At 41.1% G+C, this 21,332-nt stretch overlaps 1 protein-coding gene across 1 annotated transcript in view; it reads right to left on the bottom strand.

Annotated features, from left to right (window-relative positions):
• LOC308285007 (potassium voltage-gated channel subfamily B member 2-like) overlaps positions 1-21,332 on the bottom strand; it is a gene marked incomplete at both ends in the record, with an annotated part of 32,277 nt that overhangs the window by 8,105 nt on the left and 2,840 nt on the right. The gene's annotated exons all lie outside the window — the stretch shown is intronic.

The following is a 21,332-nucleotide window of genomic DNA, read 5'->3' as shown; positions in this document are numbered from 1 at the left end:
AGTAGAACAGCGATTATGTTAATCTGTTCAGAAGATGTGCATTTCTGTGCCATGACACCTTTTAGCCAATCGTTATGAAAAGTTAATGAGTTCTTCCTTGGCCATGACGAACCTTTCCACCAAATCTGTTCATAAATGCTCGAGATATAGTTCTGACAGTCCGACATGGGTGAAAACATGACCTTCTTGGTGGAGGTAATACGTTGCTGACATGAGCTCATCTACTAGCTATATCTACACATATCAAATAAGAATGATTTAAAGTACTGCTGCATACAGAACTAGGAGCAGCAATTTTTTAAAAGTTTCAAAAGTTTTAAGGTGAAGTGAATGTGAACCTTTTGTTGCTGTTGTTTACCATTAATAGAACAATCGTCAAGCCTTTGTGTAATATGTTTGACTGTACACATGAAACTCCAAGTCCTCTAGCAACAACCTTGTTGCTAGAGGACATGAGTGAAAAATGGTCTCTACAAAGTGTCAGGGTCATGCTAAAAGTGTCCTCCACCATGGCCTTTACAGCATCATATATTATGCAACTTTCAGGGAAAAAAGAACATGTCTACATGGGAAAAAGTGAGGTAGCACTACCATTTATCGGAACTGTCATTGCTTTGTTCTTTCCTCTCCAAAATCATACAATTGTAGTATTGTTAAAGCTACAATCCAAGCAACAAAGTTGTATGTCTTCTCCTGATGGAGAGAGGTGATTGCAACTGTAAAAACCAGGATTCGAACCCTGGTCATCTGAGTGGGAAACCAAAAATCCATGTGGGAATCCCCAATTTTGGCCAGTGGATACCTAGCACTAGTTATATTGTACTACCATACAAATAAGTCCCATACTACAGCTTTAACAACATAAATGGAAAGGGCAGGACAATAATCTTTTGGGGTAACACTGTGTCCACCATACAACATTTAATGGCTTAATGGCAGGCATAGGTGTCAATAATATGACTTTGGCACCCTGAGCCAGATCTAAAAAGGTATCCAAGAACACATACTGTACACCTTTTTAAGCACTGTGTGCTGGAAGGAGAAGTAATGAGAGCTCTATCTGAAGGAGATAGCTGATAGATATCTTACTGGATTTCTTTAGTAAGCAGTATGGTGTGACAAAAATAAATAATGCAAGGCAAATCCTGGATGAAGCAAGATATGATGACAAACAAGATCAACACATGCAGCCAATTCGGATTCTTATATTATAATATCGATGAAGAAAAATCCAGCAAAAACACTATAGGTCTGTCATATGATATTTAAAAATTTTAGGTTGTATCTGTAATCATCACAAATGTATTCAACCTTTATTTGATAAAATTCACTACCACAATTCAATACCTTCTAAAATTATTTATTTAAAACAGTGGTTCTCAAACATGTTCATGTTAAGGAAGCCGTGGACATGGATCTGAAAAGGTGTTGCACCAGGGACCACTACAGACAGACATGGTCATTCATTCATGTCAGTCCAGGTCCAGTCTGGCTAACCATCGTCAAATAAAATGGGAACGCCCAGTCTGTTTGTTCCTCTTCATCTGATAGCGTAGCTATCAGAGTCTGTCTTGAGAGATTAGTCATGGTCAGACATGGTCACTTATACTACATTTATACGTAACGTGGCGGTAGCTTGCTACATTTCTATGACGATAGCTTCCGTTGTAATGTTTCAATATTTAATCAAGAGTAACTAGTAGTGTAGCTTACTACATTTTCCATGTAGCTTGCCCATCACTGTTCACAACCAGTCGTGATGCAACACGTTCTGGGCTAGACAGATAGCTATTTTTGAATAGTCAACAGATAAAATGTGACTAATGCTGTCTCTGATGACTAATGTTTGCGCCTTGAACCCCAACATGTTTGGCTCTCAACTGTCAATCAAACGTGACTCACTTCTGTGTATGCGATCACAATTCTCTTTCAAGGTTTTGTCCAAAGAGCCAGGGTTAGGCTTAAGCAATCCACCTTTCTTCTCCATCAGTATAGATGCTGAGGATAGCAAATTCCAGTGTCATTGTGTGTTGATTTATCATTGACAGTTAAGTTGTCATTGTGTGTTGATTTATCATTGACAGTTAAGTTGAGATATTGTTGTGATAGCTCCAGTCGGATTATGTTTCTTCACAAGATAACTTGAGAACAGTTGGGCAGATTTTCAAGTTCTGACTTTTAGAAAAATGACATGCCAAATTTTCATGACAATTGGTGGGAACAATCAGAAGGCTGCCCATAAGAGATAATACATTTTGGGTTGACAAAGTAAAAAGACAAGGTCACAATCGTGGTACAGTATATTCATAGTCGATCGTGGGTGGATACATTTCATGAAAATTGGTGTTAATGAATATTAGGCTGCCTTTGAAGACAATTGAGTGGTGTCACAAACGAGAGGTGAAGAATAATGTAAAGAATAATGTAAAGAATGTAATTATAAGGTCATACGTTTTACATATTGTAACTCTAGTTACACTTACAATATAAACAGGTTTTGCCCTCTGACAAAAATCTGGGTTTTCAAAGTATTTGATGTATCTAAGAGCCCACAGAGCGTTAGAGGGCCTGCATGTGTAACATAGAATACCACCACTGTTACTATTCTTCCATCGCATCCACACTCCAGACCTCACCTCAGTCCTTTTAGTTCGTTACTAAAGGGCCCCAATGTAAACAAGCCATTGTGCTTTCTTGGGTTTAAATCCTATTAGTGTATCAAACTGCTAATAAAGTATCAATCAATCAATCAATCGATAAATCAATTTACACACACACACACGCACGCACGCACGCACGCACGCACGCACGCACGCGCGCGCGCACACACACACACACACACACACACACACACACACACACACACACACACACACACACACACACACACACACTCTCATTCTCATCTCATTCACATACAGTTAACTGCCCCTGTCCCTTTTACTGCCAACCTCCCACTGAGGAGGGTGTAGAGTAGACAACCATATGCGTGCGTCCTCCGATACATATGGACTTGCCAGCCGCTTCCTTTCACCTGACAAGGAGCTTGACCTCGGAGAATGTAAAACGCACAGAAGTTTAGTTGACGTTATCTCCCCAGACCCCTCCCAAAGTGTTGCTTGTGCAGCAACAAGGACATGCTCCCTTGCCACTGCTAATTGTATTTTCTCAGCCAAGTCGATCGGCAAGCTTGTAGATCAATTATGTATCTGTATAGGGCACGGGCTGCCCTGTGACAGACTATTTTGGGATGAAAATATTGAATGTAGAAGGGGGAAAACAGAAATATAGACCACTGGAGAACCCTGGTCAACAAAGTAGGCCTATATAGGGTTAAAGTGATTAAAAAGCCCAAACTCACTGACCATTGAAGGCCAGATGTAAAGGGCATGTTCAGCTTGCTTGAAATATCTAGCATGCACATCCAGAGTTTGATTCAATAACACATCTCACTGTGTACCGTATGTGGTTAGGGTGAATCAGGGGTCTAAGCATGTTGCTAGATACTGGGTCATTCAGTAGCCTTCACTACTTGCATCTAACCAACCATGATGATGACTGCAAAGTAATCTTTACAAATCAATAGATTTACATTAAATAACTGGAAATCAGAAAGGCTGTTGTGGTATATACTGTACATACATACAGTTACAGGTAGCCTATATATATAGATGGGACGGACGGACGGACGGACGGACCCAGACACAGACAGACAGACAGTGTTACCAGTAAGACGCCCAAGGGCGAATAGAAAAGAGAGAGAACTAGACTGCACTCTGTCAAGGTGCCAACTTGCTCCTTGTGCACTAGTGGCCATATGGCCTACTTGTGCGCCAATGCAAGTACTGCGATCGGTGCTGTTCGATGCTGTCTGTATGTATGTGGGTGGGCAAGTTGGCACTCAGTCGAGGTGTCAACTTGCGCCTTGTTATTTATATCAGGTCGCACTTGTTGGTGGTGACGTCGCCAAGAACGCTGCCCGGAAACAGACAGCCGGAAGCAGACAGCACCGAACGCAGTACTTGCACGCTCTGCTGGCGTAAGTAAATATCCCATAGAATATGAACTGTCACAGCTGTTAGCTCTACCTGTTATCGGTAGGTTCTGTGCAGTGTGCATACTGTAGTCCCAGGTTTTCAGAAGGTGGCATACCCATTACCCATCTCCTTTTCCATAGCTTTGGACCGAAATGTGGAAATACATAAGACACCTATAAGTGTCAATGTGTTTCAAATCTTCTGTCTAGCTAATCAAACAAAGCAGGAAGATGAACCGGACCAGGAAATGGGTTAGCCACCTGCTGAAGACCTGGGACTACAGAGTCAACTGCAACCATTGCACCATTTGCAATCACAACATTGATGATCGTGAATATACTAAGTAAAATCATTCATCATATACTAAGTAAAATCATTCATCAGGACTGAGCAATTGGGCTTGCAAAGCTGGTGTCATACTGGGATGCCCCTCCCCCGGCAGCCATTGTGAGAGGGTCGGGGGATATATACTAGCTATAGTAGCAGGGCTTGACATTAACTTTTTGAGGCACAGTGTCATCTGGACAAGTACATTTCCCATTCACTTGTCCAGGCACAAAAGTAACTGGTCAATTTGCCATTTCAGTCACTTTTTTTCCCCTTTTTTTTGGGACAAATAAATAAGACCTCCTTGGCCCCCTCCACTCCACAGTCCTGCTAGGAGCATCACAGAAAAAGTGAAACCAAAAGCCACAAGTATATTGAATTACTCTTAAATCTTTATCCCACGATTTTGTAACCCATTTTTCACCCAGGGTCAAGTACATGTTTAATTAACTTGTTCATAAGGATTTATAGTTGTCCCGGACAACAGGCCAAGCCTAATGTCTATGAGCCTTTCTGCAGCGCAAAAAAATCAAATAAAAAATAAAGTTGAGCCTCAATGCAAGCGTAGTAGCTATAAGGAACATTTTTAAATGTACTTGTGGCTTTTGGTTTCACTTTTTCTGTGACGCTCCTAGCTGCTTTGTGCTGTATAGACTATGGACTGTGGAGTGGAGGGGGCCAAGGGGGTCTTATTTATTTGTCCAAAGAAATAAAATACAAAATACTGTGAAATTGCAAATTAACAAAGTGACTTTTGTGCCTGGACAAGTGAAAGGGAAATGTACTTATCCAGAGGACACTCTGCCTCAAAACGTTAATGTCAATCCCTGCTACTATAGCTGTGGCTTTTGGTTTCACTTTTTCTGTGATGCTCCTCGCAGCTTTGTGCTGTATGCAGACTATGGACTGTGGAGAGGAGGGGGCCAATTTATTTGTAAAAAAAAAAAAAAAAGAAGAAAAAAAGACTGTCCAGATGACACTGTGCCTCAAAAAGTTAACTTCAAGCCCTGCTACTATAGCCAGTATATATCCCCCGACCCTCTCAAAATGGCTGCCGGGGGAGGGGCATCCCAGTATGACACCAGCTTTGCAAGCCCAATTGTATTGATTTTCTCAGGACTGCACACTCACTCCCCATTTTCCACAGCACTCTTCAGCACCACCTCACCTCACCCCCTAATGCTCCCTTTTTCCTCATACAGTATCAATACTTGTGCTAGTTATACTATGCAGATGTATATTTTGGTTACTTGTTCCCATTTTATGTACGTCAGACATATATTGGTTTCTCATCCACAAATGCAAAGTATGTTATTTAGACAGACACTAGGTATTATGTTTACCCGGTGGTATTTGTAATTTAGTTCATTTTACTCAAGTGTACAATGGACACAAACAGATCTAAACTCAGAGTTTAGACCCCTCTACCATGTTTTGGTCATTATGCCAATTTCCAGTTTATGTTATTCCTTGCTGCTGCCTAACACTTAACACTGTTCATGTGGCAGGGTGTAGACAACCACGTGTCTCCAGATACACATGCAGTTGTCAGCGGCTTGTAGCGAGAAGGGCACGGGCCGGCTTCCCACCTGTGAACATACCCAATTGTATTTGTTTAAGTGCATGGTCAAGCAAGCTGGACCGAAGATGACCCAAGGCTCTCAGAGTTAAATTAACACTGAGTATTTTACTCTGCAGTGCATTAACTTAATGAAAAAATCATATTTGATTATTCAAATTCAGGTTGTCATGATTATCTGGTCGGCACGCTAACTAGAGCTCCCAAGGTGATCGCCCCAAAAAAGCCATTTAACCATTTTAGTGCTACCACATTTTTTAATTAATGAACATGAATACACTGACCAGACAATTCTAAATGAAAGCTATATTCCCTCATAAAAGACGCAGTCTTAGTGCCAAGCGTGGCTTATGCCAAAGAGGGTGCAAATCAATACTTGGAAGCTCTAGCTTATATTTGATGCAATCTATCTATGGGTGTGTATATATTGTGTACTACACTACACTAGCAATATCACAATAAACAATATAACTACATTCATCTATCTAGTACACAACATACTGTGTTCATCTGCTCTGATCAAACCAACCAATCATGTCAATTGGGTTCAATGTTGAAGTTAAGTTTCTGCTTGAACAAACACACAAGAGCCTTGAATACAATCCAGGACAGATGTAATTTGTAATTTCTCTGATCATCAACTCTAGTCTATTGTACTGTGCATGGAGGTCCAATGGCAGAAAGAATCCAAAAGATATATGTGCAATGCCTTTCCAGTTGGTACAAACACACACACGCACGCACACACGCACGCACGCGCACGCACGCACGCACGCACGCACACACACACACGCACACGGCACGCACAGGCAGGAGTGTCGCACCAAATTCTGGGCCCTGGGTGCTTTAACTATTGAACTAGAATTGAAATATTTCAATATTAAGCTGTGTCGCTTGTTGTTTTCTTTAGCATAACAAAGAATATTAAATTCGGCTACACGAATGTACTTGACTGTTTTGCATTTCTGTCTAATAAATTATTCAATCAGTCAATTTACTATGCTATAATCGCGACCCACCTGTGGGTCAAACATTTTGTACTTTTACTCATATACATTTTGAATTCCAGACTTTCACTTGTTTTCTATATATTTCTATATTGCAGTGTTGATACTTTGGTCAAGTAGCCTATTATTGCTATCAAAATATCAATGGCGATCATTAGTAGGCTATGATACCCTTAATATTACATAAGGACAAAATATCTATTGTTTAAAGTACCCGGAATGAAAGTAGGCTACTTAGTACTTTTAAATGTACTTAGTTACTTTACACCACTGATGACTGGCCATATCATGCCAACAATAACCGTTTGTAAATACTCAAAATGCAAATACTGTACTTTTACTCCCCTACAATTATTTGAAAACTTTATTTACTAGTTACTTTGCAGAACAGTATACATTAATCCACTTTAGCCCCATGTATAGGCTATTTGAAAATAGCCGATCTACAAGCAATCACAACACAAACATTTTGCACTTTGATGCCAATACTTTTGTACTTTTACTGAAGTAGTTTTTCCACACTTTTACTTGTAACAGCAGTATTGATACTTTTACTTTAGTAAGTCGTCTGAGTACTTTTCCCACCACTGCGTTTGTTTTTAACCTACGAGCGGTCAGCGAAACGGCCAAGCGGGCGAACGGATCTGTTACCAAACAGCATAGTGTGGGGGACACTTATTCAAACCACATGGTCCCCCAAATAGCCCAGCAGAACACCATAGTGTGTGGAGGGACACTTCAGACCACATTGTCCACCGCGCTTCTGCCTCAGTCTAGTCGAGCAGAAAGGAGGGGCCACGGAGCAACCTCGGGGGGAAATCTCGCGCGATTTCCACATCTTTGCAGCGCGAGTGCGCCATCCAATAGAAACGAACGTGCTGTGAGCCTGTAGCTCCGACCGGCCAAAACTTCTGTTGGAGTTTTCGAGCACTTCATGATGACGTCGCTTCAGGACAGTTTTGGAACCTGTGTATTGCCTGTGTAGCTTTTCAGCTCCACAGCAAAAATAGCAGATACACAAGCTCACAGCGCGGCACCGAGTGCCGCGCTGCGAGCTTGTAGCTCTGCTATTTTTGGAAAAATCATGAAAATGTGTTGTTTATTTCAAATCCTTCTAATGTTTTTTGAAAAACCTATGTTTCTATGTCAATGGTGCTCAAAACCTTTCATGCCAAGGACCCCCAAAATGATATGTATTTGGCCACGGACCCCCATCTCAAAATATTTAGTTCCAGGGAACCCTCAGAACCAAAATATGAGTTACAAATGTTCGCTTAAAAATTACATATATTCAAAGATTTGCACACATTTTCACGACTTTTCAAAAATAGCAGATCTACAAGCTCGCAGCGTGGCACTCGGTGCCGCGCTGTGAGCTTGTATATCTGCTATTTTTCAATAGCTAAAGTATAAAATAATTAAGGCCCCTCCACCTTGGGCCCAGGTAACTCAAGTCCCACTTTTCCACACCTTGTGACACCCCTGCACACAGGCATAGAGTCCATCAAGCGAAGCGGTCATGCTGACAAATAGATAGAGAGCCCTTTACGGAGTGCTCAGCGGGTTGTTCCTTGCCAAAGTTCCTATTAATTAGGGAGCTGGCTGGACATTTGCCTGGTGTCAGTGGCTCACCTCTGGAGAGTCTTATGCTTAATTTACGGTATCCACCATCGCACGACAAAGTATAAATCAGGGTTAACACCCTAGGAAAACGGAATGGCTAACATCTTCATAATTGTTCAGGGGCTCGCCATATGTGGAGGACACCTGTCTCTCAACACACTGTACAGTGCCACATACAGTAATCATGACATCATACGTTACCTCCCCTCTCTGTTCTCTCTCTGATCTCTGTTACCTGTCTGTCTCCACTAGGCTATACCTAATAACGCAGAAATGCCTGAACAATAATCTAACAAGACTGACATGAAATGTCATTTACATTTATATTGCCTGCCCAATATAAATGTTTATTGACAGCTTTGGCAAGCTGTAAAAAGAGGAGCAGTCTGCTGATACTTATTGTTTTTCTTTCTTTTTCATGATTAACCAGTCCTAATGTAATAATGAGGGGAAAAAAGAGGCAGATTTAACCAAAAATGTTGAACACATTTAAAAGAAGCCTTTTTTTATAACATAGGCTCATACACGTGTCGGTTGCGTGTATGCAGGCCAGGTTTAGCCCTTTAAGCTGGCCAATGATGTGAAGGCAGCTAATCAGTCCTGACACAACTCCAGGTGACTGTGCGTGTTGCTTCTGATTCTGGCATTGTGCCTGAATAGAGGATTGTCATTATTCGTTTATGTACTGTCTGTCTGTTTGTTTGCTATTGTTTTCTTTAAACCTGAGCTGCACCAGGTCAAATTTTGTTGACATGCCAATAATATATATAGAACCTAAACATGATAACCATTTGCTTGGTATACTCTAGACTGCTATGACATTACAATACAATTGAGCAATTGTATTGATTTGATCAGGACTGCACACTCACAGTGACTCACTGCCCATTTTCCACAGCAGTCTGAAAATTCACCTCTTCGGCATCACTTCACCTCCTAATGCTCCCTGTTTCCTTGTACAGTATCAATACCTGTTGCTAGTTACGAATACTATGCAGACATATTTTGCTTATTTGTTCCCATTTTATGTACGTTAGAACATAGACATATATTGGTTTCTTATCCACAAATGCAACGTACGGTATGTTATTTAGACAGGCACTATAGGTTTGATGTTTACCCGGTAGTATTGTAATTTAGTTGCTGTAGGCATTGTCAGGCACTTAATTGATTATTTTACACTCTATTTACTTGACCATTTACCCTGTTGTTTATCGACTGTGGGACACGTGGGTTCATGACACTTACTCTGATGTTGCACTTTGTAATCATAAGCACCATTAAACTAACATATACAGTATATCAGCAGTAGTTAAAGGCTGTATGCTCTTGAATTATTTATACATGGGTGTACAACTCTTTTACAACAGTGTTGCTAAACTGAAATGTCAGGGAGGCACCAGATAATTTGATCCGAGCCCAGCTTGTGGTGTACGTGGCCCCAGAGACGAGGAGCTCCACTCTCTTTTAGAGATCTCTCTGTGTAATTCAGGAGAGAGAAGCAGGTTCAATAAATTATTTCAGGAACAAAAGGGAAGCCAGTACAGTATTTCCCAACCAGCGTCACTGGCTTTTTAAAGGAGAAATGTCAACTGGTTGTCTTTTCTCTTTTAGTTAGTTATAGACCATTTTCGCAGCAGCCACACACATGAAGGTGACATTAATCACCTGTGTCCCTAAATATTCGCTGAAAGAGGGATATCAATCACACGATGAAACGATGATTATGCTCCATGTGAGTCGAGTTTGAATGTGACTCCTATCATGTCTCAGATAACCTATAACATAAAACCTCCGCCGGCTGTCTGTCTGTTAGTCTGCCTGTCAGTCTGTCTGTCACACGTCATACGTCACACTTTTGCCCTACTCATATCTCCCCTCATTTCTCACATGGCCCTCTTCTAGCGCCACCTTGCAAAACACATTTTTGGACACTGCTCCTACAGATTTGGCCCTAAAATCACGCAAAGCTGTACAGAGTATCTCTACAGTCATGTCATCAAAATGCATCTGTCCCATCTAGCGACACCATCTGGCCGACTTTTTTAAAACACATTTTTGGACACTACTCCTACAGATCTTTCCCTAAAATCACGCAAAGCGGTACAGAGTATCTCTGAAGTCATGTCATCAAAATGGATCTGTCCCATATCCCATATTCCCTCCTGATTGGCTACCATTGCCTTCTAAAGTTTGTGTATGCAAACTGACGGTCGCTTATCTCCCGATTTAGGGAGTCTTACTGGTTTATTGTGTAAATACAGCATAAAGATACCCCAAAGGTACTGTTAACCAAAAGGTGTTACTGTGCCAGCATGGACACCTTTCTGGCACACAGAAACATTATTTATTATTTATTAATTACTGTTATTACCTTCAGCCAGGTACTTACTTAAAAATAATGATTCTTTAAGTAACAAGGATAAAATCACAGTGAGATTTGCATCACTTTTTCAAGTGGGCAAATACCTTTTATGTGCAAATAATATACATGATAATAAAAAATACAAAGAGCACCACCTACAGTAGTAACAGTAATACTGCCTTGGTATTGTTAACTCAATTACAGCCATAAATCCAATTTCAGTGAGAAAGAGAGGAGTGATATCCAATGTGGGCTACGGTAGATTCAAACTGGCGACATCAAGAACAGGCATGTTCTTAATTTGTGGTGTACTATGTTCTCACTGTCTCATCAACTCATCAACCAGGTCCCCACAAATGTTAGGTTCAGACTGGCAGCCCAAATCCAATTTTGGACGTATCCAGATTGGTATCAGATTGTTCAAGTCAAAACAGCAAAGAACCACATGGAAACAGATTTTTGAACTACATTCATGGGTGAATATCATTCAAATCTGAGTTTTAAAGATGTGCATACTTCATTGTCATTGGAAATAGCCTATCTACAAGCTCACAAGTCACAACGCATTGCATCATGTCGCCTTGTGAGCTTGTCGACAGGCTATTTTCAGCACATTGTAAGACAAAGTACGTGTTTAACCCTCTAAGGCCCAAATATAGAAATACTTGAAATAAAAAATTGAAAAAAATCAGATGGTGTTGTAGGAGTCCTAATAAGAGGAAAATGTAATGTTTTTTTCAAAAAAATGTTTTTGTAAGGTTTTATAGCCATAAATCAAAAATCATAAATTATGCTCTAATTTACATATGGGGGATATTTTTCACAATAATAACATATGTACATGTTCTAGACATTCTAATGATCACCAAAAAAAATAGTACAGGCATTTTACTTAAGTTTTTGTGAGGAATAGCTTCCATGAAAAAGTGAGATGTTTTTCGTCAAAACTCTGGAATGTCAGCGGGTGTGGCGGGTGTGAATGTCAGCCCCTGTGGGGGGTTATTTATATGCAAATATTGTGGCCAATGGCATTGTAATACTAAACAATAGAATCCAATGGTGATGTTTAGGTGGTAGGGGGAGCTAAAATAAAATGATTTAAACCTTTTTTTGGATAAAATACAAACGTTGTAATATTACAACAGTGGGCCTTAGAGGGTTAAAAGTATAAATGAAGCATTACTCACGCCTACATTTTTACAACCTTTCCACAACAACCAATGCAGATAATGTAGCTTAACGATGTATAAATACAGAATACTGAAATTCTAATACTGATAAATTGTAAGTAACAGTGAGGATAGTCAATCATATAGATTGGATTTGAGAAACAAATCAGATGCCTGCAGGCAAATATATGTACACAAGTTTGGTTTGAGCTCTTAACGTTGGTCAGTTACAGTAGAGTGGTTCCCAAACTATTTCGCTCGAGACCCAATAGAGAGATTTCTCCCCGGCACCCAAACTAGTGAAAATAGCAGATCCCAGTGCATCTGCGTTGTAAACTTGTAGATTGGCTATTTTCACTAATTCTTAGTTGTTGTTGTTTTTTTTCTAATAGGAATTATGGAATTTCTTTGATTAGTTTTTATTTATTTAGGTAATTCTTTTTAAGAATATTGCTTTTTTAATGGAGATTTTGGAAAAGCTTTGGAAATACATTTCCATAACAAACTGTATGAAACAAAAAATAAGGGAGAGTAACCTAATCTCTCAAGGTAGGTGAAAGTATGAACCAACTAAGGTATTCAACACTAGTATCGCTCAGGTTCCAAACATCATCATCCTCATCAAAAAATAATCCTAATTTATACTCCATTCCATGATGGTGTTGCTTGCTGAAAATAACAGATTTTCAATAAGCTTTAAAATCAGATCATTTTGGTGAGCGGCCTCTAACCAAAGATCTGATAAAAAAGCTTCAATGCCTGCTCCTTCTAAACCTTCTAAAAGTTCTCATCCTCATCATTACAAACCCACAGTGTCCTATTAAGACCATATTAATTCTAAAAGCTAAATGAAAGAATGAATGACAGAGAGGGAAACAAAGAGACATAATATAGGGAATAGTGCAGGAAGAATGAGAAAATTAATGAGACGGAAGAGAGGCCGAGGAGAAAGAGCGGGGAAGGAACGCATGAAAGGAGAGGAAGGGAGAATGACAGAGGGGCGGTAAAACCAGCTCAGCAGAGAAACCCTAGCTGTCTTAATCAATATGTGGAGGTATTTTTGGAAGAAACAGACATGGGATCTATTGGATTGTTGATGCTTTTTGTGGAGGCCAAATGGAATGCAAGACCAAGACATCACATATATATCAAGCTGCTTCTGCTGAGTAAGGGCGTTTCATTGTCCCTCTTTCTTCTTTTGCTGTGCTGACATAATTCAAAGGCTCAGGTCATCCTGACATCCACTTAGAATGTATATACACAATTATACATTAAGATCCCATTCCTAATGTTGAGCCTGGGCTCCCAACTGACTCAAGGCTTGAAAATCCTCTTAAACCGCTTAAGCTCTATACACTTAGTTGACCGGGTGCCCCCTGAGGCTTTTAATTGGTCCCCTGCTTTTTGTCCCTCTAGACCAGGGTTCTTCAATGTTTTCAGGCCAAGGACCCCTTAGTTGAGAGAGAGATGAAGCAGGGAACCCCACAACCTTTTCAGAGTTTCATCTTTTGACAGCATAATCATCAGTGTATTTTGTAATCTCGTCAATTTGTGTTTTCAGATATTTAACCCTCTGAACCGCCAATACTTAATAAATGCGACGTTTCACTCTGTACTTAGTCTGCTCTTTTTCCCCTCTACACCGAAGCTCTTTGCCAAAAATGGCTAAAGTTCTCTGAATATGGACGCTAGGGTTCAAGTAGTTAATATAAAAAGAAATAAAAGAAAAAAAGTTTCTATCGCACAAAGATTTGGAAGACCCCCTGTAGTAACTCTGAGGACCCCCTAGGGGTCCCGGGGCCCCTGTTGAAGACCACTGCTCTCGACCAAATCTCTTTTCTGATAATGGCCGATCTACAAGCTCATCTGAAGAGTCTGAGTCTGAATGTTTCCACAGAGGGTTCATGTGGGTAAGCTTTCTCCTCCTCTTCATCTACATCCACCCTTCATGACTGAAGACCACTTCCACAGATGAGATTGATCAATAAAACTCAATAGAAACAGGTTAAAGATAACTTTACTATACAGCAGTACTATGGACCTCTTAATGGTATGGCGATAGTTTAGTTTAAGTATAACTGGTACACTCAGCACAGGGCTGGTTCCATTGAGAACACGTCAACACAAATTTGACTAAAGCTTTGATCACTGGTTTATATGTGACTGTAAAAGCATTTTTATGTTACTGTGTGGACCCCAGGAACCTTAGCAGCTGCATTTCCAAGAGCTGATGGGGAACCAACAAATAGACCAATTTGCTAAATGCAGAAGCTGTGTGCTAACTACCGTAACCATGGCACATGGACAGGAAAATCAATACATATTGATCAATTATATTATCTCCTTGATTAAAACATTCCTTTTTTTTTCTTTTTCTTTTTTTTTTTGCCAGACCCATGAAATGGGTAGGCCTACATAAGCAAATGTCGGTCCGGGTTTTCTATATAAAGGGTATATATGATGATGACATGATGATGACATGCCTACAAAAGGCATGATGTCATAAATGATGATGACAGACAGGGGGTTGGCAGAACCGGGGTCTGGCACAACCAGGTTGACCTGGTCTAGTTTATATTGTATGTGCATGTTCTCAACATCCTCGTGCAACATGTAGCAGAATGCCCTAATATGTACAGTACTAATATGGAATGTGGATATACAAATATTAGCAAGAATCGTGTATATATCCTCCTACTGTATATGTTGCATGCAATGAACTATGATAACAATCAGAATACTTTTTTATTTCTCTATTTTATTAACAGGAATATATACATATGTACGCCCTGTATAACGCACTCCCCCCCCCCCCCCCCTCCAATCATAGACAGTACACATAACAAACATATTGTTGCTGTCGCATGGAAACCTTGCATTTCCAAAACGGTTACTTTTCAGCTACTCTGGCATTGCCAGACTATCAGGGATCTCCACCAACTGATACGTCTGGGGGAATCTAAATTAAACTAATGGGCTTGGTCGGATGGCGGAGAAACCAGAAGAAAACCTATACCCATTGGCTTGAAAATAAATCCCGGTGCCATCCCAATATCAAGGACCGCTTGAACGTTTTGGCACTGGTTCTGCAAAGCGTCTATTTTTATTTTAACCTCGAAATAGTTTCCATCCACTTTTAGCCCATTCATTGAATTTAGATGTACTCAGCAGGCAGCTAAATGTAACCACTTTCAACCTGGTGTCCCTATTTTGGGCATGACATTATAGGGAAAATGTCTATTCTGTTCTGTTCTGTTCTGTTCTATTCTATTCTATTCTTTTCTTAAACATAATGTGAATGTGGTGTGAATATAAATGCTGTCAGTGTTCTCATGGACAATGAGGAGAACAAGGACATGAGAGAAACACTGAGATCCTGCTGATTTGACAGCTGTTTAACCAGACAAAGTATCAGTATTATTAGGCCTGAACAATAGGGATTAATGCAGATATTCACATTCACACTCACACAGAGAGGGACAGCGTGAGGGAGAGGGTGAGACAAAAAGACAAAGATGGCCGAGTCGTGATTATAGTAATTAGTCTGAAACAAACCCTCCGATTGGTCAATGTGACACCCAGGGCCAATCAATGGGCTGTAATTAAAGAGACGCGTGCGTTCAGGTGTCAAGGCAAGGCCATCACTACAACCCCCACTACCAAACCAAAGCATCTATTGTGAGGCTCATTTGGTTAACTATAAAGCACTTTCTTTGCAGTATGCAATAAGGGAAATGTGTCCTGGTGCTACACAGAATAATTGATCAACCATGTTTTCTATGTGACACAAGACATGTACCGGTACTGTGTAATGAAGAAAAATCTTTCCCTAGGATTGAGGAAAAATATAATCTTGAATTTATAATATTTTTACGCTGAATAAACATTTAGAGTGCTACAGTAGTCAGGCAGGCTACACATTTGGTATAATACAGGAAAGGTCAGCATGTTGTAAGGATGATTAGACTGACTCCCCAGCTTTTCCCACAAGAGATGTCAATGTAGTATGATGCATTGAAAAGCTGGAGCTATTCACTGGGCTTTTAAAAGATCACCAGCACTCACTTAAAGTGAGTGCTGGTGCTTTTTAAAGATATTGTTCCTGTCAGGGCTGTGCACCCAATAAACGTGAACCGTAAAATACTCAACTGATGAGTTCTCACATTCTCCTTTTCAAACTATTCACTAGGCTGTCATTTATTTATGCGTAAAGATCTAAAGACAAGAAAAGAGGTAATAAGAAAAGTGGTAATGAGTGGAAAGGAGAGGAGAGCTTAATGAATTAGAAACATATAATTTGTAACATCCTGATCTTGAGACATCTGGACCGGGAAATTGAAATGATTAGACAGTACATTATGAAGCAGACATTTTCTATTTTAATTAATCCAATACAAAATTGCTGTCAGTGCTAAACTTTTCAAGACTGAAATGCAGAGAAATAAATTACTAAAATGTTGTGTAGATCTCATCAGAACTCATCTTGGAATATGATTAATTTCACACACATTTCACACGCACGCACGCACGCACGCACGCACGCACACACACACAAATCACGTTAATTTGCAATGTTGCAAATTGTTATGTCACCTGAGCTTGTGGTTTTCATCTTAATTAGATTTTCACTGGTCAGTCTCCATGTGAGGTCAACCCTCCCAAGATTCTAATCAACCTCAACAGATGCACTCCGTGAAACAGTTCAACCTCGATCTATTAGGGTACTGAGCAGCAATCCATCTCCCACACGCACACACTGTGACCTTCTGAACACTACGCCCGTCCCTGGGGGTAGCAGCACACTTTATATTGACATCTTGCCCTATGTGTCCAGTCACTTTATACTAATGAACAATACTTGGAATTCCATGCTTCTGACTACTTATGGCTCTGATAGGTTACTGACAATAGAATGTGGGCTACAGTTGTTACTCTGCATACTGCATATTGTCCTGAAGTGTGTATGCGGCTATGTGCTATTTGAAAGTAAAGCTGAGTATAATTGAATGTCAACAAAGTCAGTAGCAGCACTTTAACTTTAATCTGCTCTTTGCACTCTCCTGACATTTCCCCCTCTATATTAATCTTCTTCCTTTCCCTGCCCAGACATTCAGCAGACTAACCCTGCATCCCAAAGAGCAAACTTCCCCTGAGTCTGCATGTACATGTACATGTGAATATTATCCGAGGGCAACCCACTGCCTTCAGTCAACGGGACAATTAAAGTGCACAATTCACCCCGCACACACACACACACACACACACACACACACACACACACACACACACACACACACACACACACACACACACACACACACACACACACACACACACACACACACACACACACACACACACACACAGAAGCACACGCAAGAGTGGGGGATTGAGATTGAAAATCAAATGAAAAGTGGCAGATGGATTTGAGTCTCACTGCATTTAATGGTGTGGTAGGTAGTAGGGTATCCTGAAGCTTCCCTGAGATTTGCTTCCTGCTGCTCATAGGTGAAGCCTGTACTACAGTGATGCGAGGGGACTACCGTATACTGAATGAGGGACACTAATTCCCTCAGGGGATCAGGAGGCGCTGTGTGTTGGGGACAGAAGTTAACACTATAAAACTACCACCCCACCCCCGTCCTTTTCACCCTCCATCCCTCATTTTCTCCATTCTTCTGTCCTCTCCATCATTCCCTCCTCTCCATGTCCACCTGTTCTCCCCCCACCCACCAACCCACCCACCCCTCTCTCTCTCTCTCTCTCTCTCTCTCTCTCTCTCTCTCTCTCTCTCTCTCTCTCTCTCTCTCTCTCTCTCTCTCTCTTTCTCCCTCCCTCTCTTCTTTCTCACTTGCTTGTGCCTATATGAGCAGCGAAAGCTGAGGAAGCCGTTAAAATACAGTTGTGTGACGAAATAGGTCTTTCTCACTGGCAAACGTGTACACATGCCATCTGTGTTCCTCCTTCCTCCCCTGCCTCCTCTCCTCTCCCAGACAGACATGTGGCAGTCAAGAGTCTGGGCAGCAACAGTCTATTTGCAGCAGCGTCTCTGGTAATAGCCCCAAAGGAGATTAAATCACTTCCCTTTCTGTTTCTCCCTGTCAATGTATCGGTTCAGTTTGGTTCAGTTACGTTCAGCTCGGTTCAGCTGAGTTCAGAATTTACTGACTGGCCGATGACCAAAAATATAATACTGCAAAAACTCAAACTGTAAAACAGAATTAGAAGAATGGATGTGTGCGTGTGTTTCTATTCATCTATTCATCAACAGGTAACACTTTGATCATGGCAATATATTATTTCCAATTGTCTCTACACAAGCTAATGACGGACAGATACATTACAGTCAGTATATCGTCTATCACTGTGACTGTCGGGGAGAAACCTTGTATCTCCAAGTTTCAAATTTGTACACTTTTACGTAAAGTAAGAGCCCTGCTTCATCATACAAGACTGTCACACAAAACTAGCGAAAATAGCAGATCTACAAGTGTGCTTGTAGATCGTCTAGTTTCACTAGTTTAAATCATTTTAAAAATGATAAACACAAAACGAACAGTTTTGGACATACAAGGTTTCCACCCGACAACAACGATATGTGATTGCTGCTCTCTGCCACTATTGTTCCAGACTTCCAACTGACTCCAACTTATGAATGACGATGATGTGCCCTGTACAAACCCATAGTCTATTGACCAAAACGTGTTCTATTCCTCCTCTTAAGCCGGTGTCCCACTCCAGGATTAGCTGATCTAAGCTCACAACACGCCTCTGCGTGACCCGCTGGCCCTCATTGTTTCTAGATCTGTAGATCATTGTTTCTAGATCTGTAGATCTAGAAATGATGCACAACCAAGTGTAATTCAGGGTTGGGCTCTTCTCACTGTTCTTACAGTATACCTTCTCTACCATGCAGTGTTCATTTAATTTAAAGGACAACTTTTTTTACAAAAAGGGTTCATATTTTAGATTAGAGAAAAGAAAAGATGAGTGTTCAAATGTTTTCATTTCCTTCTTTCTATCGTTTTAGTGATTTTAACGATTTTGATTTGCATGCATGCCCCCAGGTTGGGGGCATGCAAAATACTAAAATCACTAAAACAATAAAAAGCAGTAAATGAAAATATTTTAACACTCATCTTTTCTTTTCTCTAATTACAATCTAAAATATGAACCCTTGTTGTAACAAAACAAAGTTGTCCATTAACTCTGAAAGTGTAAAAGGTGAATCATTCAAATTAAAACAATTGCTGTGCACAGGAATATTGTACAGTGAAATAATGTGCAAATAAATATACAAACACACTGATGAAAACGTTCAGGGGGAATGGCATATGACGGATCTATTAAATAAAGTACTGTAAACTTTTCTGAATGTGACCTGACCTTTCCTTTCATAATAAAAATCCAAACTAAATATAAAATGAATGCAATGGATTTGAAATGCTCATTAAGCTTTTTAAGCCAAGATGAAACCCCATAAGATACTGATGCTTGATGAAAAATGATGATCCTTTCTGAATGTCCTAGATTTGAGTAATGCTATACTGTATCCTTCTAATATATACAGTATGTCTCAGTGTTGAAATATAAGACTAGAAAAAAACCTATTCATGCATCGTGATAGATGTCTTTCTGTCTGTCTGTCTGTTTGTCTGTCTGTCTGTCTGTCTGTCTGTCTGTCTGTCTGTCTGTCTGTCTGTCTGTCTGTCTGTCTGTCTGTCTGTCTGTCTGTCTGTCTGTCTGTCTGTCTGTCTGTCTGTCTGTCTGTTTGTCTGTCTGTCTGTCTGTCTGTCTGTCTGTCTGTCTGTCTGTCTGTCTACACACACACACACACACACACACACACACACACACACACACACACACACACACACACACACACACACACACACACACACACGCGCACACCTCCTGCTGTGTACTGTACCCTGCAAGTACTTGGACAAGAACAGTATGAGCGCCACCCTGCTCAGTACTGGGTGTCCTTCCCCGTAGCCAATGGACAGACAGCAGGGGAGGGACGAGGTGACAGAGGATTACCCCACCTTGCCTCCTCCTCCTCCTCCTCCGTGATACACCGCTTGAAGGAAATCCTAAGCCCCATGTGCCACCCAACCTGCCCTTAGAAAAAGAACTCAAGACTGTGTGTGGGGGAGGGGTGGGCGGTAGAGGGATTGACAGGACAACAGCTGGGCCAGGGAGGGAGGACCCTGTGTCTCACCTGCAATCTATAGGTACAAAAGACAAGTAGTTATAGGGGTTAAGTGTCCTGCTCAAGAGCACTTCGACACTAACACAGGGGGAGCCAGGAATCCTCCGATTTTGGAAGTGGCCGCAAGCTTCAGCTCTCAGTGTGTGTGTGTGTGTGTGTGTGTGTGTGTGTGTGTGTGTGTGTGTGTGTGTGTGTGTGTGTGTGTGTGTGTGTGTGTGTGTGTCTTGTCTGATCTTGATGCAGACTGAATTGTTGAAAGCAGGCATGGATTTGTCAGCTTTAAGCCACACAATGCGTCAGCTCCTAACCCTGATTGTAGTCGTCGCTTCCCCCGAGCATGAACCCAGCAACCCTGACTCATGGACTGTTGCCCTGCCAGAGGTCGTCTCCGAGCGGGGGCAGTCACAGTGTGACATTGTCCATCTCCCCAGAAACACAATTAGTTCCTTCTCCCAGCTGCAGCAACAGCAGTGGGGCTACCACCGCTGCTTGAGTACAGTAGCTTATCTATAGGACACATAAAGGGGGTGAAATTACAAAGAAGTCACCCACCTAACATCTGTGACTGCTCCACCCTAGCCTAGCTACAGCTAGACATCATCCCCACACATGTTAAAATAAGGAGGGGATGCAGTTAGTTAGCTGCATTAGTATATAGGCTGGCCCCAGGCTAGCTCCACCCAAAGACACCAGTCAAGCCCTGGGCCTGTGTAAGTCCATCCTATTGAAACTAAAGCCCCAAACATTATGGTCTTACTGTTGACAGTGCTGTGGTCTTCTCACTCAACTGGTAAAAGCGAATCTGTCAAAAACCACCGTAATATTGTCTGTCCGACAATCTCTAGTCCCCCTCTAACCCTTCCCCTCTTGTACACTGCTCTCACCCTTAATCACCTCAGGAGGTAGAGTCGTTGACTGGGAACTCAAAGGTTCCCGATTTGATTCCTGCTCCACCAAGACTGAATGCCTAGCAGCAGGTTGGTGCCTTGCATGGCGACGATGTGTGATGT

This window comes from Nannobrachium achirus (assembly GCF_963921795.1).
Source record: "Nannobrachium achirus genome assembly, chromosome: 5".
In the NCBI taxonomy this organism is placed as follows: domain Eukaryota; kingdom Metazoa; phylum Chordata; class Actinopteri; order Myctophiformes; family Myctophidae; genus Nannobrachium; species Nannobrachium achirus.
The sequence above is the reverse complement of the archived record's forward strand: the minus strand, read 5'-3'. Positions and strand labels throughout refer to the sequence as shown.